Source organism: Pleurodeles waltl, chromosome 9 (genome assembly GCF_031143425.1).
Source record: "Pleurodeles waltl isolate 20211129_DDA chromosome 9, aPleWal1.hap1.20221129, whole genome shotgun sequence".
In the NCBI taxonomy this organism is placed as follows: Eukaryota; Metazoa; Chordata; class Amphibia; order Caudata; family Salamandridae; genus Pleurodeles; species Pleurodeles waltl.
Genome location: NC_090448.1, coordinates 244,915,912 through 244,937,231, shown reverse-complemented (window position 1 = coordinate 244,937,231; position 21,320 = coordinate 244,915,912). Strand labels below are relative to the sequence as shown.

The window sequence follows — 21,320 nt, the reverse complement described above, 5'->3', positions numbered from 1 at the left end:
TAAGTTCCATCATAGACTGGTGCATGCTCACCATAAATTATGGTTTTATGGTGAGAGTCGTCTTAAAAAATGTGAATAGTTTTATGGTCCCTGGATGAGATATCAGGGTTTGTCATTTGTGTTACTTGTAATATTTTTTATTAATTTTAATGGTGTTATTCCAAGGAAGGAAAATTCATGACATAATACATCAATCTGAACAGTTAGGGCTAATAATAAAACGTTTACCACTCCCAACGAACATGTGGCTATGTGGTTAATTACATCAACATCCATCTCTCCCAAGCCATTGTTTTGATACAAATCCAACAAGATTAGAATCCTTTTTCTCCTCTAGCCAACACTTATAATGGATAAGTTTCAGTTCAATCTCTATTTGTAATACTTCCTAAAGTGCTGAGTGCTAAGTGAAAAATGTGCTTGTGCTCCCTGTAAAGTACAATTATTGTAGAGAAAATCAATTAATCACAAAATACATATACAGGACTTTCTTCCACCCCAACTGTAGATAAAATACATAGCCTAAAATATCCTTCAGTACTCATGGGGCTCCTAATAAAATCCTTATATATCCTTGTGAGAAGTTGGGTTGTTGTTTGACTGGGTTGTCAGAACTGGTCAAACAGCAACAACAATTCTTGTCAGGTTAAGGCACAAGCAAACCCCAATTTAACCTATGCTTACAGTCTGGTAGCTTGGTACAGAGCAGGCAGGCGTAACTTGAAGGCAATAAGCAAACAATTAGTACAACATTTCAAATAGTAAAACAGTGAAAACACCTCCAAAAAGGATCCCACACCAGGTTAGAAAAATAGAACATAATTTAATAAATAAAACAAAACCAAAAGGACAAAAACACAATAAGTAGAACTTGAGTTATGAATTTTTAGAGAATAAACTATAAAATAGCGATTGGAAGCCAAAATGTCAAAACCAGGATAACTGGTTACAGCGGTCCTGGACAATATCAAAAGGTCAGGCTGACTGTGATGGAGCCCGGGTCGGCTACAGGGACCCCATTTGGCCCACTGAACAAAAGTACCTTCAATCTGGATTGCGGACCAATGCGTTAGTTCCAAACCATGCTGTAGAGGGGATACATTCCTTTTTCCCATACTACAGCAGTGATGCATCAGTTACTAGATGCAGTGAAGCTGTGGTGGGAGCTCCTACTGGGTTGACAATGAGGAGCTGAGGTCTAGTTGAGGTGATGTGTCAGTGCAGCGTTTTGTCATCGCCATTGTGGCTGCTGTCAACAGGGATGTGAGGACCTTAAGCCAAGAAAAGCACCGCACTGTTGGTTCCAAGGACTATGTGCTGCTGTTGAGGTGCGAGGTACAGCAGCAATGCAATCTGGTTTCTGCCGGTTCTGACCCACGCAGTTGCGGTGATGCATCACTTTTCTCCACACCTCAGTGGCGATGTGTCAGTTCTGCTCCTGCAGCAGAGGATGTGCTAGTTCTGCTGGCCCAAGCACCTTAGGCCCAGGACTTGGGTGGCACCACTTGGCAGGAAAGACTCACCGATGGGAGACTCCAGGTGCAGGAAAAGGGTGGTTGAGAGTCTCTGATGTCCCTGAAACTTTGGATCAGGAGGCCAGCCGACTAGGCCTTCAAGTCATTCTGGTTCCTGGTTAGAGAGATGCAGGTCCAGTCCTTCTCACTCCCAGGCAAGAGGGCAGCAGGCACAGGTCAGCAAAGCAAATACGAAGTTCAGCAAAACAGGAGTCCAGCAGAGTGGCAGGCCTTCAGCAGTACAGCACTCTTTCTTCCTAGCAGAGTATCCACAGGTCTAAATGTGTACTGAACTGGTGGTGTCAGAGTTCCAGTTCTTATACCCAGTGGTGCCTCTGATGTGCAGGAGACTTCAAAGAGTTGCTTTTGAAGTATACAGATGTGCTGCTCATCCTGCCCTGGCTCCAGAATGACTACATAAGGGTATGCAGCCCTTTGTGTGGACAGGACACAACCTATTGTCCAGTGCCCAGTTTATTCCTGAGACAGGCTGTGCCTAGTTTATTCCTCCCATCCTGACCAGGATGGTACTGTCCATTAGGACACTGATGGCCCATCAATTCACACCTAAGCTCCCTTGGTGCGTGGCTGTCTAGAGGAATACACAAGTTCAGCTGTCCCCCACCCCGGACATGTGATCAGAGACAGACAGCAGCACAAAATGGCTAAGGAAAGAAAATGCCAACTTTCGAAAAGTGGCATTTTCAGAATTGCAATTTAAAATCTGACTTTGCAATGTGTTAGAATTTTAAATTATGATTCCAGAGACACCAAACTCAAACATCTTTGTCTTTCAGATCGTGAATTACACTTGTAAAATCTAATAAGGTAAACCTAATGTTAAATTATGTGGGGGATAGGGTTTGCAGTACTGAAAAACAAAATTTTTAACAACCAAGATATGTAAAACGTAACAGAACATGTCCAACATTTTAAATATACTGCACCCTGCCCTTGGGGCTGTCTATGGCCTACCTTAGGGGTGTAGTGCACGTTACTAGGGACTTACAAGTAAATTAAATATGCCAAAATGGATAAGCCAATGTAACCACGTTTTAGGGAAAGACTGGCACTGGTGGTAAAGAACATAGAATCCTAAAAATGACAAATTTGAAGTCAGCGAAAACAGGAGATCTGAAGCCAACAAGTTAGGGATAACCACGCCAAGGATGACAGGTTTAATAATCCTAAAGTGCTACACGTCAAAAAGTGGGAGTGCTTTCTTAAAGTGCCAATGCTGGACACCTGTCTCAATCCTAACATGACCTGAACTAAAAAAAGGGTAGCACCTAAGAGTGACCATGCACAACCATCTTTAAATAGCCATGACCTTTATAAAATCCCTAGAAACTGAATTAAAGACCAAGACTGTACCCCTTCCACGCACACTTCCTTGAATACTGTAGGGAACTATTAACTCTAATGCTGTTACCATGCTTCCCACATACTGACATTCCACATTTTTAACTCCCATTCTGCAAACCTAGGAGCGGAGGGGGATTTCCTGAAAATGGTGATCAGAGAGTGAGCCATTAACATTGCGATAGATATGCTCCATATCATTTTGCCCTGTCATCTCCCCATTCCAGATACCCAAAATGTCATTCTCATAGTAGGATGAATGGCCTGTTCAATTGTCGTCCCTACTATCTGAAACACACCCCTCCTAAACATCTTCAAATGACTGCAGAACCAGAACACATGAGGCCAGTCTCCTCACTGATTGTATTTCACACAGTTTCTAGATAAACGGAGAAACATCTTATTCACTAATTGTGGAATAAGATACAGCATCCGTCCATTGAAAAAAAAGCTATTCTGTGGAAATCAGCCCCTCTTAGGGTGGAATTCCTAAGATCGAAATATATTTCCCAATGTGTTCCTTTTCATTTAATCCTCTTATAGTTTTCCCATTTTGATCTTATCTTCAGAGTCATGTCATCCAATCCCAGATGCAGTTCTTTGTACCAATAGCTCAAAGTAACATTAACTTTATTCTTAGGAAACAGCTGTTTAGCCCTGATTTTTGAAGAATCAACATCCTACCCTAATACATTACTAAAATAGCCCTTATTGGGGTGTATATAAACAAATGAAAATGCACATGAGATGCCTTTCCCAGGAAAAGGGCCTAAAGGGATTTCTCCCCTCCGTTTTAAATAAATCCCCCACTTTGTAATAGACAAATCTGCCCATTTTCCTATTGTTGCTTCAGTCCGAGCAGAAGAAGGGAATTGTCACTAGCACAAAGAAGTCTCTGCATTAACCTTGGGTATTCTGTATTTACTCAGAACTTTATTTTTCAGTAGGCAGATAAGATTTAGCAGCTTATACTTGACTTTCTTAGGCGATTTAGAGATTAGAACACACCACCTAAGATTGGACACTCCCAACGTCTTCAACATAAGTAGAAGAATGGAGATACCAAAATTGCAATTAGATATTCTGAAATTACGTAGTTGTAAGATAAAAGATGCCTTATAGTATTTCTGTAGATTGGGGAGCCCCAAGCCCCTCTCCCTCTTGGGCAGCTGTAACTCTTTGTTTCACTTGTAGGCATTTCTGGTTCCAGACAAAGAATAAATGGCTTGTTCCAATTTTTTGAAAAAAAGCCTCTAACTTGCAAGGAATAGAGAAGATTGAAAAGAATAACAATTGTAAAATTGACATTTTTAATCAGGGCAGTCCATCCAATGATTATTAAAGGGAGGCTTCTCCATATTTCCAATAAATTAAAAACCTTTCTCAGCAAAGGTTTACAATTATTGTTAAAAGCTTCCTCTGGCACCTCTGAGTAAAAAACTCCCAAGTACCTTTTTTGACTTGCTCTGTAGTTTTCCTTCACAACTAATGGGAGAACATCAGGAGAGGAGTGAAACAGCAGACTTTCCTTTTTGGCTTTGTTAATTTTATAGCCCCCTATGTTTGTAAGAGGTTTATTCAACTGCGAGGCCCAATTAATATTCAAATTGGCACAACTAAAAATAGGACAATATTTCTGCATGCAACATTGATTTAGCATCAGTAGGGAAGGGAGATGCTAAATTGCTATCCTTGTGGATAAACTGAGGTAGGGGCCCAATAAAAAGGCAGATAACAAGGGCAAAAGAGGGCAACCTTGACAGGTGCTGCGATTCAAAATAATTTGACCTTCCAGACAGTTATTAATTATTAACTGTGTTGTTGCCCCTTGATATAAGACCTGAATGGATCTCATAAACTGGGATGGAAATCCAAAATTCGAAACAAACATCTCCTGTTAGAGATCAAAAGCCTTCTTCGTATCTAGCAGAACAATCACCTCTAGAATGGCATGTTACGTCACCATGTTTAAAATTCAGTCATGAAATAAGTTTATAAATTCCAGCCACTGCTAAAATCATTCTGCTACTCCGCTATAACAAATTGGGCTGCCTTATCAATTCACTGCACTAATATATTGGTATAGACCTTATAGTCTGAATTTATCAGGGATTTACATCTATGAGGTCATGGATCCTCAGCCTCTTTCCCTTCCTTTAAAAAATTCACCAAAGCCCTTCTTTGAAATGAGGCTGGTACCTGACCACCGTCAAGCAGATGATTTAAAAGAATCACCATGAGCCCCTTTAAAATAGATACAAAATCTTCATAAAACCTGAAGCCAAAACCATCCTCCCCAGGGACTTTAGAATTTGGAAGCTGTCTTATGATTTCTTCCATTTGCCTCTCTGAAAAAGGGCTTAATGAAATCGAAGCTGCCTCTTCCATGAAGGTGGATAACTTTAACCTTTTGAGAAAGTTACCAGTTTCCTGTATTTCCAGCCTGATCATACGAGTACAGATTGGCAGTGTACATGAAAATAATTGCTTATTTTCCTCTGCTTTTTACGTATGATGACCGGTGTGGGGCTCCTCATTCTAGAGATCAAATTACTATTAACTCTCTCTTTGGCCCTCCAAGCTAAAAAATGATCAAAAAATTCCCCCATGTCGTAGACTGGTTGTAGAAAGTTCTGATTATTGACCAATGAGTTTTGTAGGAAAAAACTCAACATTTGTGTTTTTTTTTTTACAATAATCCACCTATCCACTGAAGTGGGTGGATCCAAGAGTCTGATAAGCTCTATCTGCTTCTGGTTGCAGGATGGCTAGTTCTTCCCTCTTTTTCATTATTCTGAATGCTTGTATTGATATGAGGGTCCCCCAGTGGTACATTTAAAAGCCTTTCAAATCATGTATATATCCACTGATGCCTCATTGGACGTAAGAAAGCTAACAATCTCAAATGTGATCAGATCTATCACATCCTCATCCAAAATACTTGTCTTACCCATGACCCACCTTTTAGTGCAGTTTGGAACAGGGAACACACATTTCAAAACTACAACCTGATGCTTCATCAAGCTGCTAGCGTAATGCAAGAATGATACACAATAGGGCAACAAGGGGGTCCTAATAAATATCGATCCCAGAAGCTGTATTGAACCTTTTAGAATAATTTGTGTAGAAGCTAACTTCTTCTTTGTTTACCTCAACATGTCCACCACCCCTAAACAGAAAGAAGTATCTTTAAAGATAATTTATTTCTGTCTCTTCCAATGCACCCTGCATTGGAGAAGTCCAACCGCAAATCTGGTTCAAACTTAAAGTCACCCTGATTAAAGCCTCCCACTGCAAATAACTTAATTCCCACTTCGTCTTCCATAAATGTTTCGAATTTTCAGTTACCGGGCCATAGTAGGAGGCAATGTTAACTTTATGACTATTGATCTGCACGGAGAGTATTGCCCAGTGTCCTTGACCATCTACATTTTTTTTTAACCAAAATTGCAACTTCCCTTTGGGTAAAAATAGCAAAAGAGAAAAAAACATACCTGTGCCTAAGAGATTGTACCTTGTTGGTCTCTCTCCCCTTTATCCAGTGAGTCTCCTGCAGTAAGATTACATTAGGCTTAAATTGCATGCATCAAGCAAAAGTGTCTTCCCACTTCACTCAGTTGGTAAGCTTATTGGCATTAAGTCTAATCACCATCAAGCCCACAATTCTGAATGAGTCCCTAATTTACTACCATAATTTAGCTGCTGCCCCGAATATGAAAGTCCTGAAAATGCACTGACATGGTGTGAGGTATTCTGCTGTCTTTTGGCACCCTTTCTGAGTGTACTCTGTGGGCTCTAGTTACAGACAAATCTGAGAAATGCTGTTCTAGCACATAGGAAGAGATCAGATTAAAAACCACCTCTGTCATTTCAAAGTCCCTTTCCCATCTCTCAAAAACTCTGACCAAACACAGGTTTAACCTGCAAGATCGTTTCTCCAAACCCCCAATCTTCCAATTATTATTTCTTATCTCCTGCTGTATGCACTGAACCATATGAGTCTGATTATAGAGTACATCCTCCAAACTAGATACTCTCTGCTCCACTTCTGACTGATGGGTGTTCAGATCCATAATTTCAGTGTCAATTGACTCCAATTTCTCTTCTAATTTATTTGTGCTACTTTAATTCTTGGACGAGCTGAAACAAAGAAAGGATTTTTTCCCCTAGCCATCTCAGGTCAGACACTCTAGTATTTGGTGCAGAAGACTCATCTTCTATAAAATTTCCTACCAACATCCTTGCTTGCCCTCCGGAGGTCTGCGAGCAACTTGTTAAATTTAAAGTTTCCCAGCCCGGTAACTGCATTCCTCCAAAGCAGGAATGGTCACCACATCTTTGCTGGAGAAGTGTGGGGCTATTTCCCATCTCCTATACGGTCCTGTGTTTTCTTTCCCAAGGTGGAATAGAGTGCCCCCTTTAGAGATTGTGCCCCCAAACACTCCCCCTTACCGGTCCTCTGGAATATAGGGTATTGTGTTCCACTAGAGGGGCATTCCTTATTAATGTCAGCCTTAAATAAGGAAAAGGGAGGGCAGGTGTTTCCAAGAGGCCCCATTATGTTCTTTTCTCTCATCAAATGTTCCTTATCTTGGCCAGCATCAGCATCTTCCTGTGCCTCATTCCTGGATCTAGATTTTTCCATTCCTGAAACTCTGAACTCCCCTATACTTTTTTGTTCCACAGTTGGGTTTGTGGGTGGCAGGAGGAAGGCTTCTGTACTTTTCACGTTTACTTTCAATGCCCCTGCCTTTGTGAGTTCTCTTCCATTCTCTCTTCTTAATATCGCTTCCAGAACTTGTAGATGCCTTCAAAAAGCTCATTTTGGAATTAATTTAAGAGGATGTAGGTTGCCCGATTGACTTAGGGCATTACCTTGAAAATATTTCCTTTTCTTCATGGAGGTCTTACTTTTTAACATGCCTTCAGCTCAGTCTACTTTTCAACCATTTCAACAGTCACAGAGCCTAAAATTAATTCCTTAAGTGCACAGCAGGCCTCCTGTTTCTGATATGTAGCCCCAACTCCGAGCCTATTAGCTGCTACAACCTGCCCCCCTTACCACCCCTCCTGCCACCTAGAGGTTCACCTTTACCACCTCCTGATCATGGTTTATGATCTCAAAACAGGGCATAAAGTATATCACTCCAGCTGCAGCCGACCTAGCCAATATTTAGTATATGCTGTAAACAGTCAGGGGAACAATTGGAGGCACATACATTTCTTCAATATTCAATCAGTGTTCTATATCCAGTTAGCTTATTCCTCATTGTCTTACTCTTATTGTAGGGTTGACTTAGTAGGCGCATGAGCACATCAAAGCATGGGAGCCAGTATACTATTGTACTTTTAGGCAGGCAGGGTGCACAGAAAACTTAAACTTTACAATGCAAACCTTATTGGCAGGGTGGGCTCCTTAATAGAGCAAAGCCTCTTTCGAGGGACCTCTAGAGGGCAAAGCACCCTGCCAGGCTGCATCTTCCTTGAACTTGAAAGCATGAGAACATACAGCGGTCAAGTATTTAAGGGCCAGGAGAAAAGACAAAATCTGCCCTCTGTTGTAACCAGCTGTCTCTTTTTGCACAGAGGAAAACTCACCCTTGCCTCAGCAAACTTTGCTCTTCTACCGCCTTCACCTAATTCTGGGGTCTCCACCGCCTCCCCCAGGTTTTTAACTGCAGCATCACTCCATGGGTTACTCACTTCATCAGGCTCGTGAATCGACCATTCCATTCGTTCAGTGCAGTAGTGGTGCCAAAATAGTTGCCTGTCCCTTTCCTGCCTCTGTCCTGAGGCTTTTTCATTCCACACCTCTTCCATCTCTCATTTGCCTGCTACCTGTTCGGGCGCTCAACTTGAGCACTGATCACACCTCCTCCTACTCCTTTCCGCATTGTGCTCCATAATTCACCATGTAGGGCTCAGATGCCGAGCCTCCATGTCAGGAGAGATCAGGCGCACTGCTTGTCAATCAATCAATCAATCAAGTAATTTATAGAGAGCGCTACTCACCCGTCAGGGTCTCAAGGCGCTGGGGGGGAAGCTACTGATCGAATAGCCATGTTTTGAGGCATTTCCTGAATGTCAGGAGGTCCTGGGTCTGGCGTAGGTGGAGCGGTAGGGAGTTCCAGGTCTTGGCAGTGATGTGAGAGAAGGATCTTCCTCGGGCAGAGGTGTGGCGGATGCGAGGGATGGAGGCGAGGGCAAGGCTGGCGGAGCGGAGATAGCGGGTGGGAGTGTGCAAGGTGAGTCTGTCGTTGAGGTAGGCCGGGCCAGTGTTGCGGAGGGCTTTGTGTGACTGGGTGAGGAGCTTGAAGGTGATTCTCTTCGTTACGGGTAGCCAGTGTAGGTCTCTGAGGTGGGGTGAGATGTGGTCGCGGCGTGGGACGTCGAGATGGAGTTTGGCCGTGGTTCCCGCATAGAGTGTGTTTCCGTAGTCCAGTTGGCTGCAGATAAGAGTGTGGGTGACTGTTTTCCTGGTTTCAGCGGGAATCCCATTGAAGATCTTGCGGGAGCATGCAGAGGGTGTTGTAGCAGGAAGAGGAGATTGCATTGACCTGCTGAGTGCTGAGTCCAGGATGAATCCTAGGTTTCGTGCTTGAGTGGTGGGTTTGCTTGCGGTTCTTAGGGAGGTAGGCCACCAGGAGTCATTCCGAGCTGAGAGGATGAGGATCTCTGTTTTGTCAGTGTTTAACTTGAGGTGGCTTGATTCCATCCAGTTGGCGATGGCATGAAGTCCATTGTGGAGTTTTTTTTTTGCAGTTTCAGGGTCTTTCGTGAGGGAGAGGATCAGCTGGGTGTCGTCTGCGTAGGATACTATGTTGATGTGGTAGGTTCATGCGATGTTGGCTAGTGGGTCCATATAGATGTTGAAGAGCGTTGGGCTGAGGGAGAATCCTTGGGGGACACCACAGTTGGTCTTGCAGGCTTTGGACAAAAAAAGCAGAAGGCAGACTCTCTGGGTTCTGCCGGAGAGTAATGAAGAGATCCAGTTGAGAGCCTTGCCGCAGATCCCGGGATTGTGGAGGCATGTGCGAAGGGTATGGTGACAAACGGTGTTGAAGGCTGCGGAGAGGTCCAGGAGTATGAGCGCTGCGGTTTCGCCTTCGTTGAGCATGGTCCTGATGTCATCTGTAGAAGTGATGAGTGTGGTCTCAGTGCTGTGGTTCTTGCGGAATCCGGATTGGGAGGTGTCGAGCGCCTTGTTGTCTGCCAGGAAGCGAGATAGTTGGCCGTTCACAATTTTCTCGATGACCTTTGCTGGGAAGGGGAGGAGGGAGATGGGCCGGTAGTTCTTGGGGTCATCTGGGTCCGCCTTGGGTTTCTACAACAGGGCGTTGACATCAGCGTGTTTCCAGCTCTCCAGGAAGGTGGCTGTCTCGAAGGAGCTGTTGATGATGGCGCAGAGGTGGGGGGTGATGATATTGGTGGCTTTATTGAAGATATGGTGTGGGCAGGGTTCTGAGGGGGAGCCGGAGTGGATGGAGGCCATGGTGTTGACGGTGTCTACATTGTTGATGTGGGTCCAGGCACATAGGAGGTTGGTGTCGCTTGGTGCATTGGGGTCGTGGGTGTCTGTGGTTGGCTGGTAGGTCTGGGGGTTGAAGCTGTTGTGGATGTTTTCGATCTTTCAATGGAGATAGGTGGCGAGGGAGTTGCAGAGCTCCTGTCATGGCGGGGGTTCGTTGGAGCAGGGCCTGGGGTTGGAGAGCTCTTTGATGATGCCGAAGAACTCTTTGCTGTTGTGAGCGTTGGTATCTATGCGGCTTTTGTAGTAGGTTCTTTTGGTGGTGCGGATCAACTGGTGATGTTTGCGGATGGCAGTCTTGAGGGCGATGTGGTTGGATTCGGTAGGTTCATGGCGCCAGGTTTTCTCGATTCTTCTGCATTCCTGTTTGGAAGCCTGTAGGTTGGGGGTGAACCAGCTCGCCTTGGTTCTGTGGTGGATGTCTGAGGGTTTGAGTGGCGTGAGAGTGTTGGCGCAGTCATCTTACCATTGATGCAGGTTGATAGCGGCTGTGTTGGGGTCCGGGATCCTAGGAGGTGGGGCCTGGGCGAGAGTGGAGACCAGCTGTTCTGACAAGATTTTGCTCCAGTAGCGGTGGGGGAGTTGTGTAGGGTGGTGGTGAGTGACTGGTTTCTGGAAGGAAAAATGGATGCAGCGATGGTCAGTCCAGTGGAGTTCGGTGGCTGCTGGCTGAGAAGATGGGGTTGAGTGTTTGGCCTGCGGTGTGAGTGGGAGACGTGACGAGTTGCTTAAGGCCGAGATTGTTGAGCAGGTTGGTGGTGTTGATATCGTTGTTTTCTAAGTGAAAGTTCAGGTCTCCGAGGAGGATGTAGTCTGTTGAGGCGAGGGCTTGGGTGCTGATGATGTTGGCGATGGCGTCGCAGAAGTGAGGTTGGGGGCACGGGGGTCTGTAGCCCAGTGTTTCTCTGAGGGTGGTGTTGCGTTGACGTGAATTTCAAAATGGAGGTGCTCGGCTGGGTTGAGGGTGTCGTGGGTGCTGGTTGAGACTCTGATGGTGCTATTGTGGACTATGGCGATTCCTCCTCCTGGTTTGTTGGTGCGGTCTCGTCTTGTGATTTTGTAGCCTTCAGGGATGGCTATGGCTATGTCTGGTTCCGAGGCCGAGTTCATCAAGGTTTCATTGAGGAAAGCGACGTCAGGTGATGATGAGGTCAGTAGGTCCCAGAGTTCGATTGCGTGTTTGTGGACGGAGCGGGTGTTGAGGAGAAGCAGCTGAGGTGGTTTTCGGCGAGTCTGTTGCAGTGCTTGGTAGTTAGGGTGCAGGTGAAGCTGCAGGCTCTGCAGGAGAAGGGTCCCTTGGTGTGCTTTGGAGTGGACTGGAAGCAGACGGAGGAGTGTCCTGCATTGAGGGCGTGGAGGTCACTGGCTGTGTAGTGGCGCTGGGCGCTGTCCAGGCACGGACAGGCGCAGACGGGCTTGCCTCTGGCACACCAGCTGCGCGCAGCCGCCATTAGGAAGGGGCGGTGGGAGGGAGGAGCAGCTGGGAGCTGGGAGGGAAGAGCGAATGGGGGCGCGAGGGGGGCGGGCCGCAGGGACGCAGCAGCGGAAGGCAGCAATGGCTCAGGAGAGCTGAAAATGAAGCACAAGGGGCACAGGCACAAAGGGGCAATAAATGGCACAGAAGAGGTCCAAGCAAGAATAAAAGGCGCAATAAAGTAAAAAGCACAGAAAATAAGGCACAATACCAGGAAGGCTTACCAGAGCAGCCCACTAGACACAAGGGATGAGGCGCAGGCAGGTGCCTGCGGGTGGTGGAGGGCCTCGAACATGCAACAGCAGCGTGGGCGGGGTGAAGGACACGGGCACAAGTTGGTGGAGCTGGGCGCGTGGGGAGCGAGCGCTAGACCCTAAAAGCAGGTCAGAGGTCGGGAAGCCTCTCTTGTTTCACCCTCCAAGGGATTGTCATTTGGTGGTAATGGCTGTCCCAATCTCTCTCTTCCTTGCTCACCTGATACTTTTGTCAGCCATTCACAAAACTTAATGCAGAGCTTCTGTAAGGCTTCTTATTTGTAATTATGTAAAAATGTTTGCCTAATGCTCTTAAACTACCAATGGTAGATTAATAAAACGTTTTGACTAAAAAACATAAGAGGAGCAAGTAATAGTAGTAACATTAGTAATCAGTTTGAAGTGCATGCTAGTCTTTACATGGCATATTCATTTATTTAGACTTGTAGGCCTCAGATTATGCATGATGTAGTGACTGACTCTAGGTCCCATCCTCACCATTGTGCTTATCTCAAGCAGGAGTTTGTACATGATTTGAAATTAAACGTTTTGAGGCAATTACTGCAACCTGCATTGTTAGCCAACAAAACTTACTATGCAAAACCTGGCAGAATTTAGCCAGGCAGATATCCCACATTCTGAGTTTTCCCACCTCAGAATGGATGAAAACACATACAATTAGTGATTTATCCCCTATTTTGAGAAATGCTAATCAAAATGGTGCGGTTAGCCACACAACTGAAAAATAGTGTACCCTCATATCGCAAATTAAGTGTTTATTTTTGTGCTGGACGGTGACTAATCAGTCTTACTCAGCTGGTAAGCCAGTCAGTCTATTACCTCAAGATCCATCTTCCTCGTCCAGTCCTTGCCTAATAATCATATGTCGCCATATATACACATTGTCTACCTAACCAAGGCAAAACAAAACCTACACACCCTACCAGTACAGCATTTGGCCTCCTGTAATTAGATGCTTGCCTTAACCTTAAATAGGAGGAAGCTAACGCCAGTAAGTCTGGAGTAAGACAAAACGTCTCACAGAAAACGTTGGGTTAATCAAGAATTGAAATTAAAGAGTGATTCACATTTTAGACAGGAGTAAACAACTGAACATTGAACAATCTTTCTGAATTACCCTCATTACCCTCAAATTTATTGAAACAAAGTTGCACAGCTAAAGAAACTAAACTTAAGTAAACGTTAACATTGAGGTTTCTTTCTTTTGTCATTGTGATGCTATAGGTCAATGAGACCGCTTTTTCCGTGTCTCCTATGTGCCAAATAGTGCCGACGGTCAAGTGGTGTTCTTATCCATCTCTCAAACACTTGCCAAGAGAATCCCTGCCTCTCTCTCATTGGACCAGAGTTGAGACACTTGTGCGTGATAAAAATAGAATAGTAACACCCATCTTGGAATATTTCAACATAATTTCTTAAGAAAATAAAGCCGAAATGGGATAGATTCTTGTGTTTTTTTTAAGTAAAAAGAAGTATTTTTCCTATGGGAAATCACTAGTTTGTACTCAGTTACTTGAATCTACCTGTTGGTTGCTACTGCCACCATGTTTGCTATTAAGGAGAAACTAATTATAAAACGTCAATACATTTTCCCACTAGGAAAAAAAACGTTTTATGTGACAGTATGTCTGGCAATTCCATGTAAATGGATAATTTACCATGCACACAGTTGCGATGGTTATATCTTTTAGCTAAGATTTTTTTTTTGCATATTGTGTTTTCAGGAGTCGTCGTGTAGTATGTGTTATTCCGGGCCAGACCTGTGAAGCTATTGCTCAGCAGAACTAAAGATCTCAAAGTGTATATCGATACAAAATAAATTGTCCCCTTTCATAAATTAAATACCTCAGTAATCATGTGCTGTGCGCTGTTTTGAATCCCTTATAACTTAAAACCAGCTCAATCAATTTAGGCCCTAACACAGAAGACCCATATTGGCACTAGTAGGAACATAACAACTGGTAAGAATTGTTTGTGCTGCAAGCACTTCCCTATGTCATCATGAGGACGTCGTGAGTCATCTTATTTGCCATTGTGGTGCTACAGCAAACCTATATATATATATATATATGTATATATATATATATATATATATACTTTCTCCCGTCAACGCTGATAACTGGGGCGTTTGATTAAAATAGATTTCGCACGAAACACGACATACCGTGTGGACTTTCACACCTCACTGGGTTATTTCAGTCTTGTTACTTTAGCCCTGCATAAACCACTCAGCAGTTAGTCACCTGTTTTTGACAAAGTAAATCTTATGACACATTGTTCTCACGAGGCACATGTTCTTAAGAAAGGGATATCTTGTAAACAAGCGTGTTTCTTGGACTCGATCTAACTCTGCTCATTTGAGAGGAAGTTATTCGAATCAAAACATTCTAGTTTGTGTTTATATTGCGAAAAAATGTTCAATAGTGAGTCGTGTTTTGGCACGAAAATAGAAAATTCGAAATGTACTGATTTTTAGAGAAGAATAAACTTTGCTAAAATATTTAGTTATCCTCACCTCACAAAAGTGTTTTCTTTGGGCTGAAAGTAAAACCATTCAAAGAACCGAATACCGTTGTTGATATTTGAAATACAAAACCTTTGAGTTTCCAGACCTACGAGCCATTTTTTATCAGCTGAAGTATATATGACCTGCTAATGTCGGCCATTAACAGTCATAAAATGCACACCTGCAAAAACTGGATCATATCCAAAGTCAACAAGGGAGCCAGAATAGAGCCATATCCTCATTCCCTGTCGAGGATTGCATCACTTGGGCAGGAGCAAGCAAGGGACATTTACAGGGTCGGAATGATGTCACTGAGGCCGGAGGCACATTTGTGGCCAATACACATAACTTTTCCCAGTTGTAACTGAGAAGTATGCCTAGGAAAGTCTGCAGTTTAAGCACACCTTCTTAACTCTTCATCATTAACTTCTAAAAGCATATGTAATTGAAGTCTCGGAGATAAGTAAATCCAAACGTGTGTGGTATGAACATTTAGGCACAGAGTAGAGTGACGCCCACAAACACATTGATGTGGCCTTAGTTTAGAGCAGCGGTTCCCAACCTGGGGTCAGGGGACCGCCAGGGGTCCGTGACACATTCCCAGGGGGTCCACGGGCATGGGCCGGCAGGAGGGCACTTCTCCAGCTGGTGACTCTCAACAGAAACAAGTGTGTGTTTTTATTTTTATTACTTCATTTATGCAGCAATTGTAAAAGCACTGCAAAGTTCCTTGTACATCCAGCAGCTTTTGGGTAAAAATAAAAGGGTCAAGGTAACTCTGATGACTAATGTACCTGCTGGAGAGAGATGGAAGTTTTGACTAGGGGCAGCTTTGACTCATCTAAGGTAGCACAGATGGTTGATATGCCTGCTGCAAACACTTGTATCATGCAGTGGGTTACTGATTTGGTCACGGATTCTTTTGTTATTGTGCAGTTCATGAGTTGCAATCATAATCTAGCACGGTGAGCTATGAACTGCCATCAAAGAGCTGCTTGCAAACTGTATAACACAAATTAGAAAGTTATGATTTTTTTGCCACAGTCTTTCATTATCCTTATGCTGCTAAAAAAAGTTTTTCTTAGAAATACATTCTTATTAAAGTCAACTCTAACCTCTGTGTTATGTTCTGAATCCTGAGTTCATGCTTCTCCAGACCAAGTACTCTTAGAAAATTCCTACCGGTATGTATGACATGTGAATCTTACATCTTGTAGTCCCCAGTAAAGTGCTCCAAAACAGAAATTACTTGGGAAATATAGATCCTGACCTGAAGAGTCAGCTTTCCTAAATATAAACAAACATTGGAAAATTAGTCGCTGGGATGCAGCGCTAACCTTTCCCATAAAATCGTTCGATTTTTGCATATTTTTTCAATATAAAATAATTATATCTTTAGTAAATTGAGTATTTCTTTGGTGTGTACTTGTTTGTGTATTTGTTTGTGGATTTCTGCTTTAATATTTGAAATTTAAATCTGACAAATTGCTTAGGGGGCCCTGGCTTCCAGTAGTGATTCAGTGGGGGTCCTCAGGAGTCAAAAGGTTTGGAACCACTGGTTTAGAGCCAGGGCTGGCTTTAGGGGGGTGCGAGTGGTGCAGCCACACTGGGTGCTGACCTGGATGGGGGGGCACTGACCTCAGGGGTGGCGCTTAAACTTGCGCTTTAAAACTACCTGCTGAAAAGTTCCTTGTGCGTCTAGCCTTCAGGAAACAATTAAAATGTCAAGATACATCTTCTGATTAATGATCCTGATAGGAAGGAGTTTTGTCTAATGGCAGCTTTGACTCACCATAAAGTAGCATAGATGGTTAATGTACCTGCTGCAAACAACAGAACTATATTTTATGTGGATAGCTGAGTAGATTAGTAAAGCCAGCATTTACAGGCACTTTAAAATAAATGAATGTAGGTGAAAAGGGGGGCTATGGAGAGATAAAGGACAAATTTGATGGGCGGTAGTGAGTGAATCCGAGGAGGTGGTCATGGGGTTGAGGGTGCCAAATAAGACTTTCGCACGGGGCACCACCAGCGCTAAAGTCGGCCCAGAAATTCTGGAGAAATGGGTATTGCCAGGTGATTAGGCGATTAAAAGTGGTCTAGGAAATGCAGTGTAAGTGAGGCGAGCATCCCAATAATTGTACATTTTGCCCTATTGACAAATTGTTTGTAAATACTTCCCTATAGTTAACTTCACATCTACCATATATCGAAATTGTCCAGGATTTACAAATTATGAAATGTGCAAGGCATTTGATGGATATGGTAATAACCACATTTTTTAAAATTGTAAACATTTGATAATTCTAGTATATGCAAATGCATAAAGGATTTACATGTGGAATTAGGAAAACAAGTGCTGATGAGAAGTGTATGACAAGTGTAAACTGTAATTTGTGTAATGTGTTTTTTAATATACCATATTGCCTTTTTGTAGTGCTGTGTTGCATAGTCCTTGTAGCAAACACACTGTGATTAACAAGTAAATAAACTACTCTGTTTGCCAGCTGTGGGCAAGGATGGAATAGTAGATCTGAGCTCCTGAGCCAAACAGCCCATCCTTTGTTAAAAATATCTTAAAAGTGCTACTTCTTGCAGGTTGCGACCAACAGCAAATGAAGCCCACAAGTGGGCACCTTAGGGCAGTAGCATAAGACACAGATTGGAGTCAACCACAGCAACAGGAGAGACGGGAGGACTATGTAGCTCAGGGGCATGTGCATGAACATTGGTTGTGTGGGGGGTAAGTTCCTGGCTAGCTTACAAGTCACAGGGTATGAAAATGGGCAGGAGTACATTACACTGCTGCAACTTTGTAGATGGAAGCAGATCTGGATGGACGCCAAAGAGCGTTATTTCTGAGTAAATACTGGAAGATATGAATTGTTATGAGGAAGCATATGTGAGATTGGTGTAGCACAGTAAATAACTTTCTTTGATTGGCCTCAAACTCTATGCTGAATTGACAATTAGATTGGCCTTGGCCTTGGCCCATGGAGACCTTGTATTAATGCTCGAGGTGAAAAATTAAATGCAAAAAGTACTGGACTGTGTGCAATAAGGGGTTTATGTGACTTTTGCTTGTGAACACTGTACCGTAAATTATATATGAAAGTGGAGTATTGCAGTTCTCCTAAGTTTACAGTGAAGCAGCAAATAAATAGGATGCAACATGGACTGAGATATATCACCAAAATAGGGCCACCTGAACAGGGAAATCAACATTTTTAAAAGAGCTCCAGTGAGAGAAAACCGAACTACCCTCTGTCAAGTGATCAGTGGTAGCAGTCTACTGAGGATACAAAGCCATCCAAAAGAGAGATAATGATGGTAGCGGGAGATTCCAAGGCAATGTTCAAACAAAAAGTACACACAGAAAGCCCTGGATATTAACCTGTAGTCTGTGAGCTCATATTCAGAAAGTCTCAACTTATATTGGTTATATGAAAAAATCAGTCTCAGACCCTACCACATATATATAAAGGATGAAGGAGATTAAACTACTGGAGGAGGGCAAGCAGCGTATTCAAGAATGATCCGCCAATGTTAAAGGCCTCTCCTGTGCCAACAATGATCGTGTGACAGGAGTGCCACAAAGGGTGGCAGGTCCTGCTATTGAAATACTCATAGAATCACTTGTCTTGAATGTTTTGAAACTCAAACTAGTCTGATTTTGATTTTGCACTTGACATTTATTTGCTTCCCTGTCTGAATATAGTAGTGAGGATGTATAAGTAACAAGAACAATAAACAAGCCTGTTAAACAAAAGAAAATGACTTAAACTCCCATTCCCAATCTGTATATATCGAATGGCCTGCATTAAACATCCAAGACACTTTGTAATTTGAAACATTTGTGTTAGAAATTAGGTCTCTAGTTGGCAGAGGTGTGCACTCTATCTAAGTAGGGACCACAATCCTAGTCAGGGTAAATCACAACACAACCTAAATTATCCTGTGTTCACTCTCCAGTAGCTTGGCATAGAGCTGGCATGCTTAATTTACAAGGTAATGTATAAAGTGTTTGTCCAATAACTCATACAATAACACAGTGAAAATACCACAAAAAGTACTCCACACTAGTTTAGGAAAATAAATATTATTTATCTGAATAAACAGGACCAAAACAATAAAAAACGAATATGCACAAGTCGAGATATCACTTTTTAGAGGTTTAAGGAAACTTAATCCATAGGATTAAATGGATGTAGCTCTTTAGCCCAAAGTACCTGGTATATGTAAAAAATAACGACGCTGCGGGCTACAGAGGACATGAGACCCTGGAAAGTAAAACAATACATCAAATTTTCTGGCGTGGCTGAGGAGATGCGTCGATTCTTTCCTCTCAGACAAGGTGATGCATCGATTTCTGGACTCGCAGCCTTGGTTCCTTACTGCGGTAAGAGGTTTGATGACAAATTGACACCCAGGGCAGATGTGTGGAAAATCCAAATACGCTGTATTAATGAAACAGGTGCTGCATCGATTCTGCAGGTGCTGCGTCGTTTTTTTCAACCGCGAGACGGGTGCTGTGTCGATTCAGCAGGCGTTGCGTTGATTTTTCCGGTGCAGAAAGCTTTGATGGCCCTGAGACTTCTTAACAGGAGACACGCTGACAAGACCTTAGAGATCACATGTGAGGGGAAGGCAAAGTCCTTCCAGCACAGTCAGGGAGCAGCCAGCAGCAGGGCAGCAAGCAGGAGAGCAGTCCTTCCAGAAAAGCAATCCAGATCAGTCCTTTGGGCAGCCCTGCAGTCCTTCTGGCAGAGTCCAGTTGTAGGTCCAGAAGTGTCTGATTTTAGGGGGGATATATATACCCAAATGCACCTTTGAAGTTGAGGAGACTTCAAAGAGTGGTTTTGAAGTGCAGTTCCTCTTTGTACTCAGTCCTGTCTGCCAGGAGATTTGTGGGGGGTTATCAGTCCTTTGTGTGGGGTCAGGCCACTAGCCTTTGAAGTGTAATTGAAACAGAGTTAATAAGCAAAGTGAATACAATATGGAAACAACTCAGGTGCTCTTTGAAGCAGAGCAACAAATGCATGCACTGTAAATATTATATATGGATAAAGTAACCCAACGTGTATGCAGACAGAAAATTTAAATCACTAAGGAGTTTTGTTACCAATAAGGAGGAACCAGACCACAGACTGAGTGCCTTCATATGGTTCTGAAGTTCCAGATTAACATATAGAATCCATATGGAATCCCTCCATCACCTAGACTGGGCAGCTTTTAAATTATACCAACTTAAAAAATGAATTATTCTGGACATTTACCTCAAACTGTCCTTTTTGCTGGACATGTCAGTGCTTAGTGCACAATTAACCTAGAGACGATTGTTCGCTATAACCTCTAAAATAAACTAACGCTTATTTAAGTTTTTCTTGATGGATGATTCAAAGTATGCAGTATTTGGAAGGCTTGTAGATCTTTATAGAAAACATAAGTCAGAATTAATGTTGGTGATAATTAGAGGTGAAATGATTGCTTTGCATGACCTTGGATGGGGATCACACTAATACAGGTATCTTAAAAAGTGTTAGAAGGCAAGGCCAATTACTTTTGCTATAGCCACCAAGAAACCCCGCTGGCGTGAAGCACAGTTGGTCATTTGTCTTCTCTTTGTTTGTGAGTTTTCCCTCACTATGAATTAGGAGAGCAGGATAATTGATAATTTAACTAGAAGTACAGAAATGTGTAACTGTAATTCTAAAAAGTAATAGGTAAGTGAGCCTTTCTGCTCCAAATCAAATCCCAAGGAAATGTATACCTGCTTAACTGCTAAAAAATGGGTGTATGGCAACTTGTGCAAAGGCGTGGATCCGTGCCTTAAGGATTGAAAACTGCACTAATTCGATTATAGCCAGATACCTATGTAACTGTTAAGGAGAATGACCCCTTATCTTCCTACGTAAGATGCAGGCTGGTTCACACTCCCAACAGTGAGTTCAATGGAAAGACATTGCCTAGAAGAGCTAGGGAATGCTGCTTCTTGATTTATCCCTCAGCATAATGGGATGCTCAGTTGTTGGTGCCTTACCTGACTGCTGTTGGATCACCATGAGTCAGAAAGCCTGAAGGGCTTGGATTTGTAGAATATAAGACTTAAACATCTAACATTTGTTGAGATAGCTCTTGAATACGAGTCTATTTTTGCAAAATGTGTGCTCCACCCCCCACTTGGTGCAGAATGATTGAGAGACATTAGCAGCTCAGATGTAAGTGTTGTTCTGAGTTTGGTCAAAATGCAACCAGACTGAAGATTTCTTGAATGAGTGGATTTCCTGCAGTGTTAAACCTTATTTCCTGACCCTCTGAAATTCAAAACCTCCAGCACAAGATTCTGGTAATGTTGCCTGATGCATGGTCAACACTAGTAGAAAAGACGTAATGCTCAAAAAGTCTTGAAAACGTTTCAGAATTTTCATGAGCAGACTGGTATGAAGCTCCGGCTTCAGTCTAGGTATGATATGAGAGCACTGGCCTCTGCAAAACCTTTATCCCAACAAAAGATTTTCTATCTTTGCAAACCATATGCTCTTGGCCAATCTAAAAATGTGAACTCTGTTTCCATCTCACCCAAAGTGTATGAAGCTCCCAAAAATCAACTGAGGAATAATAGATAAGGGAAGAAATCCAGTTCCTGAAACTACCTGGCAGG

At 43.0% G+C, this 21,320-nt stretch overlaps 1 protein-coding gene across 1 annotated transcript in view; it reads left to right on the top strand.

Annotated features, from left to right (window-relative positions):
- SYN2 (synapsin II) overlaps positions 1 to 21,320 on the top strand; it is a 1,016,740-nt gene that overhangs the window by 780,322 nt on the left and 215,098 nt on the right. The window lies entirely within an intron of this gene.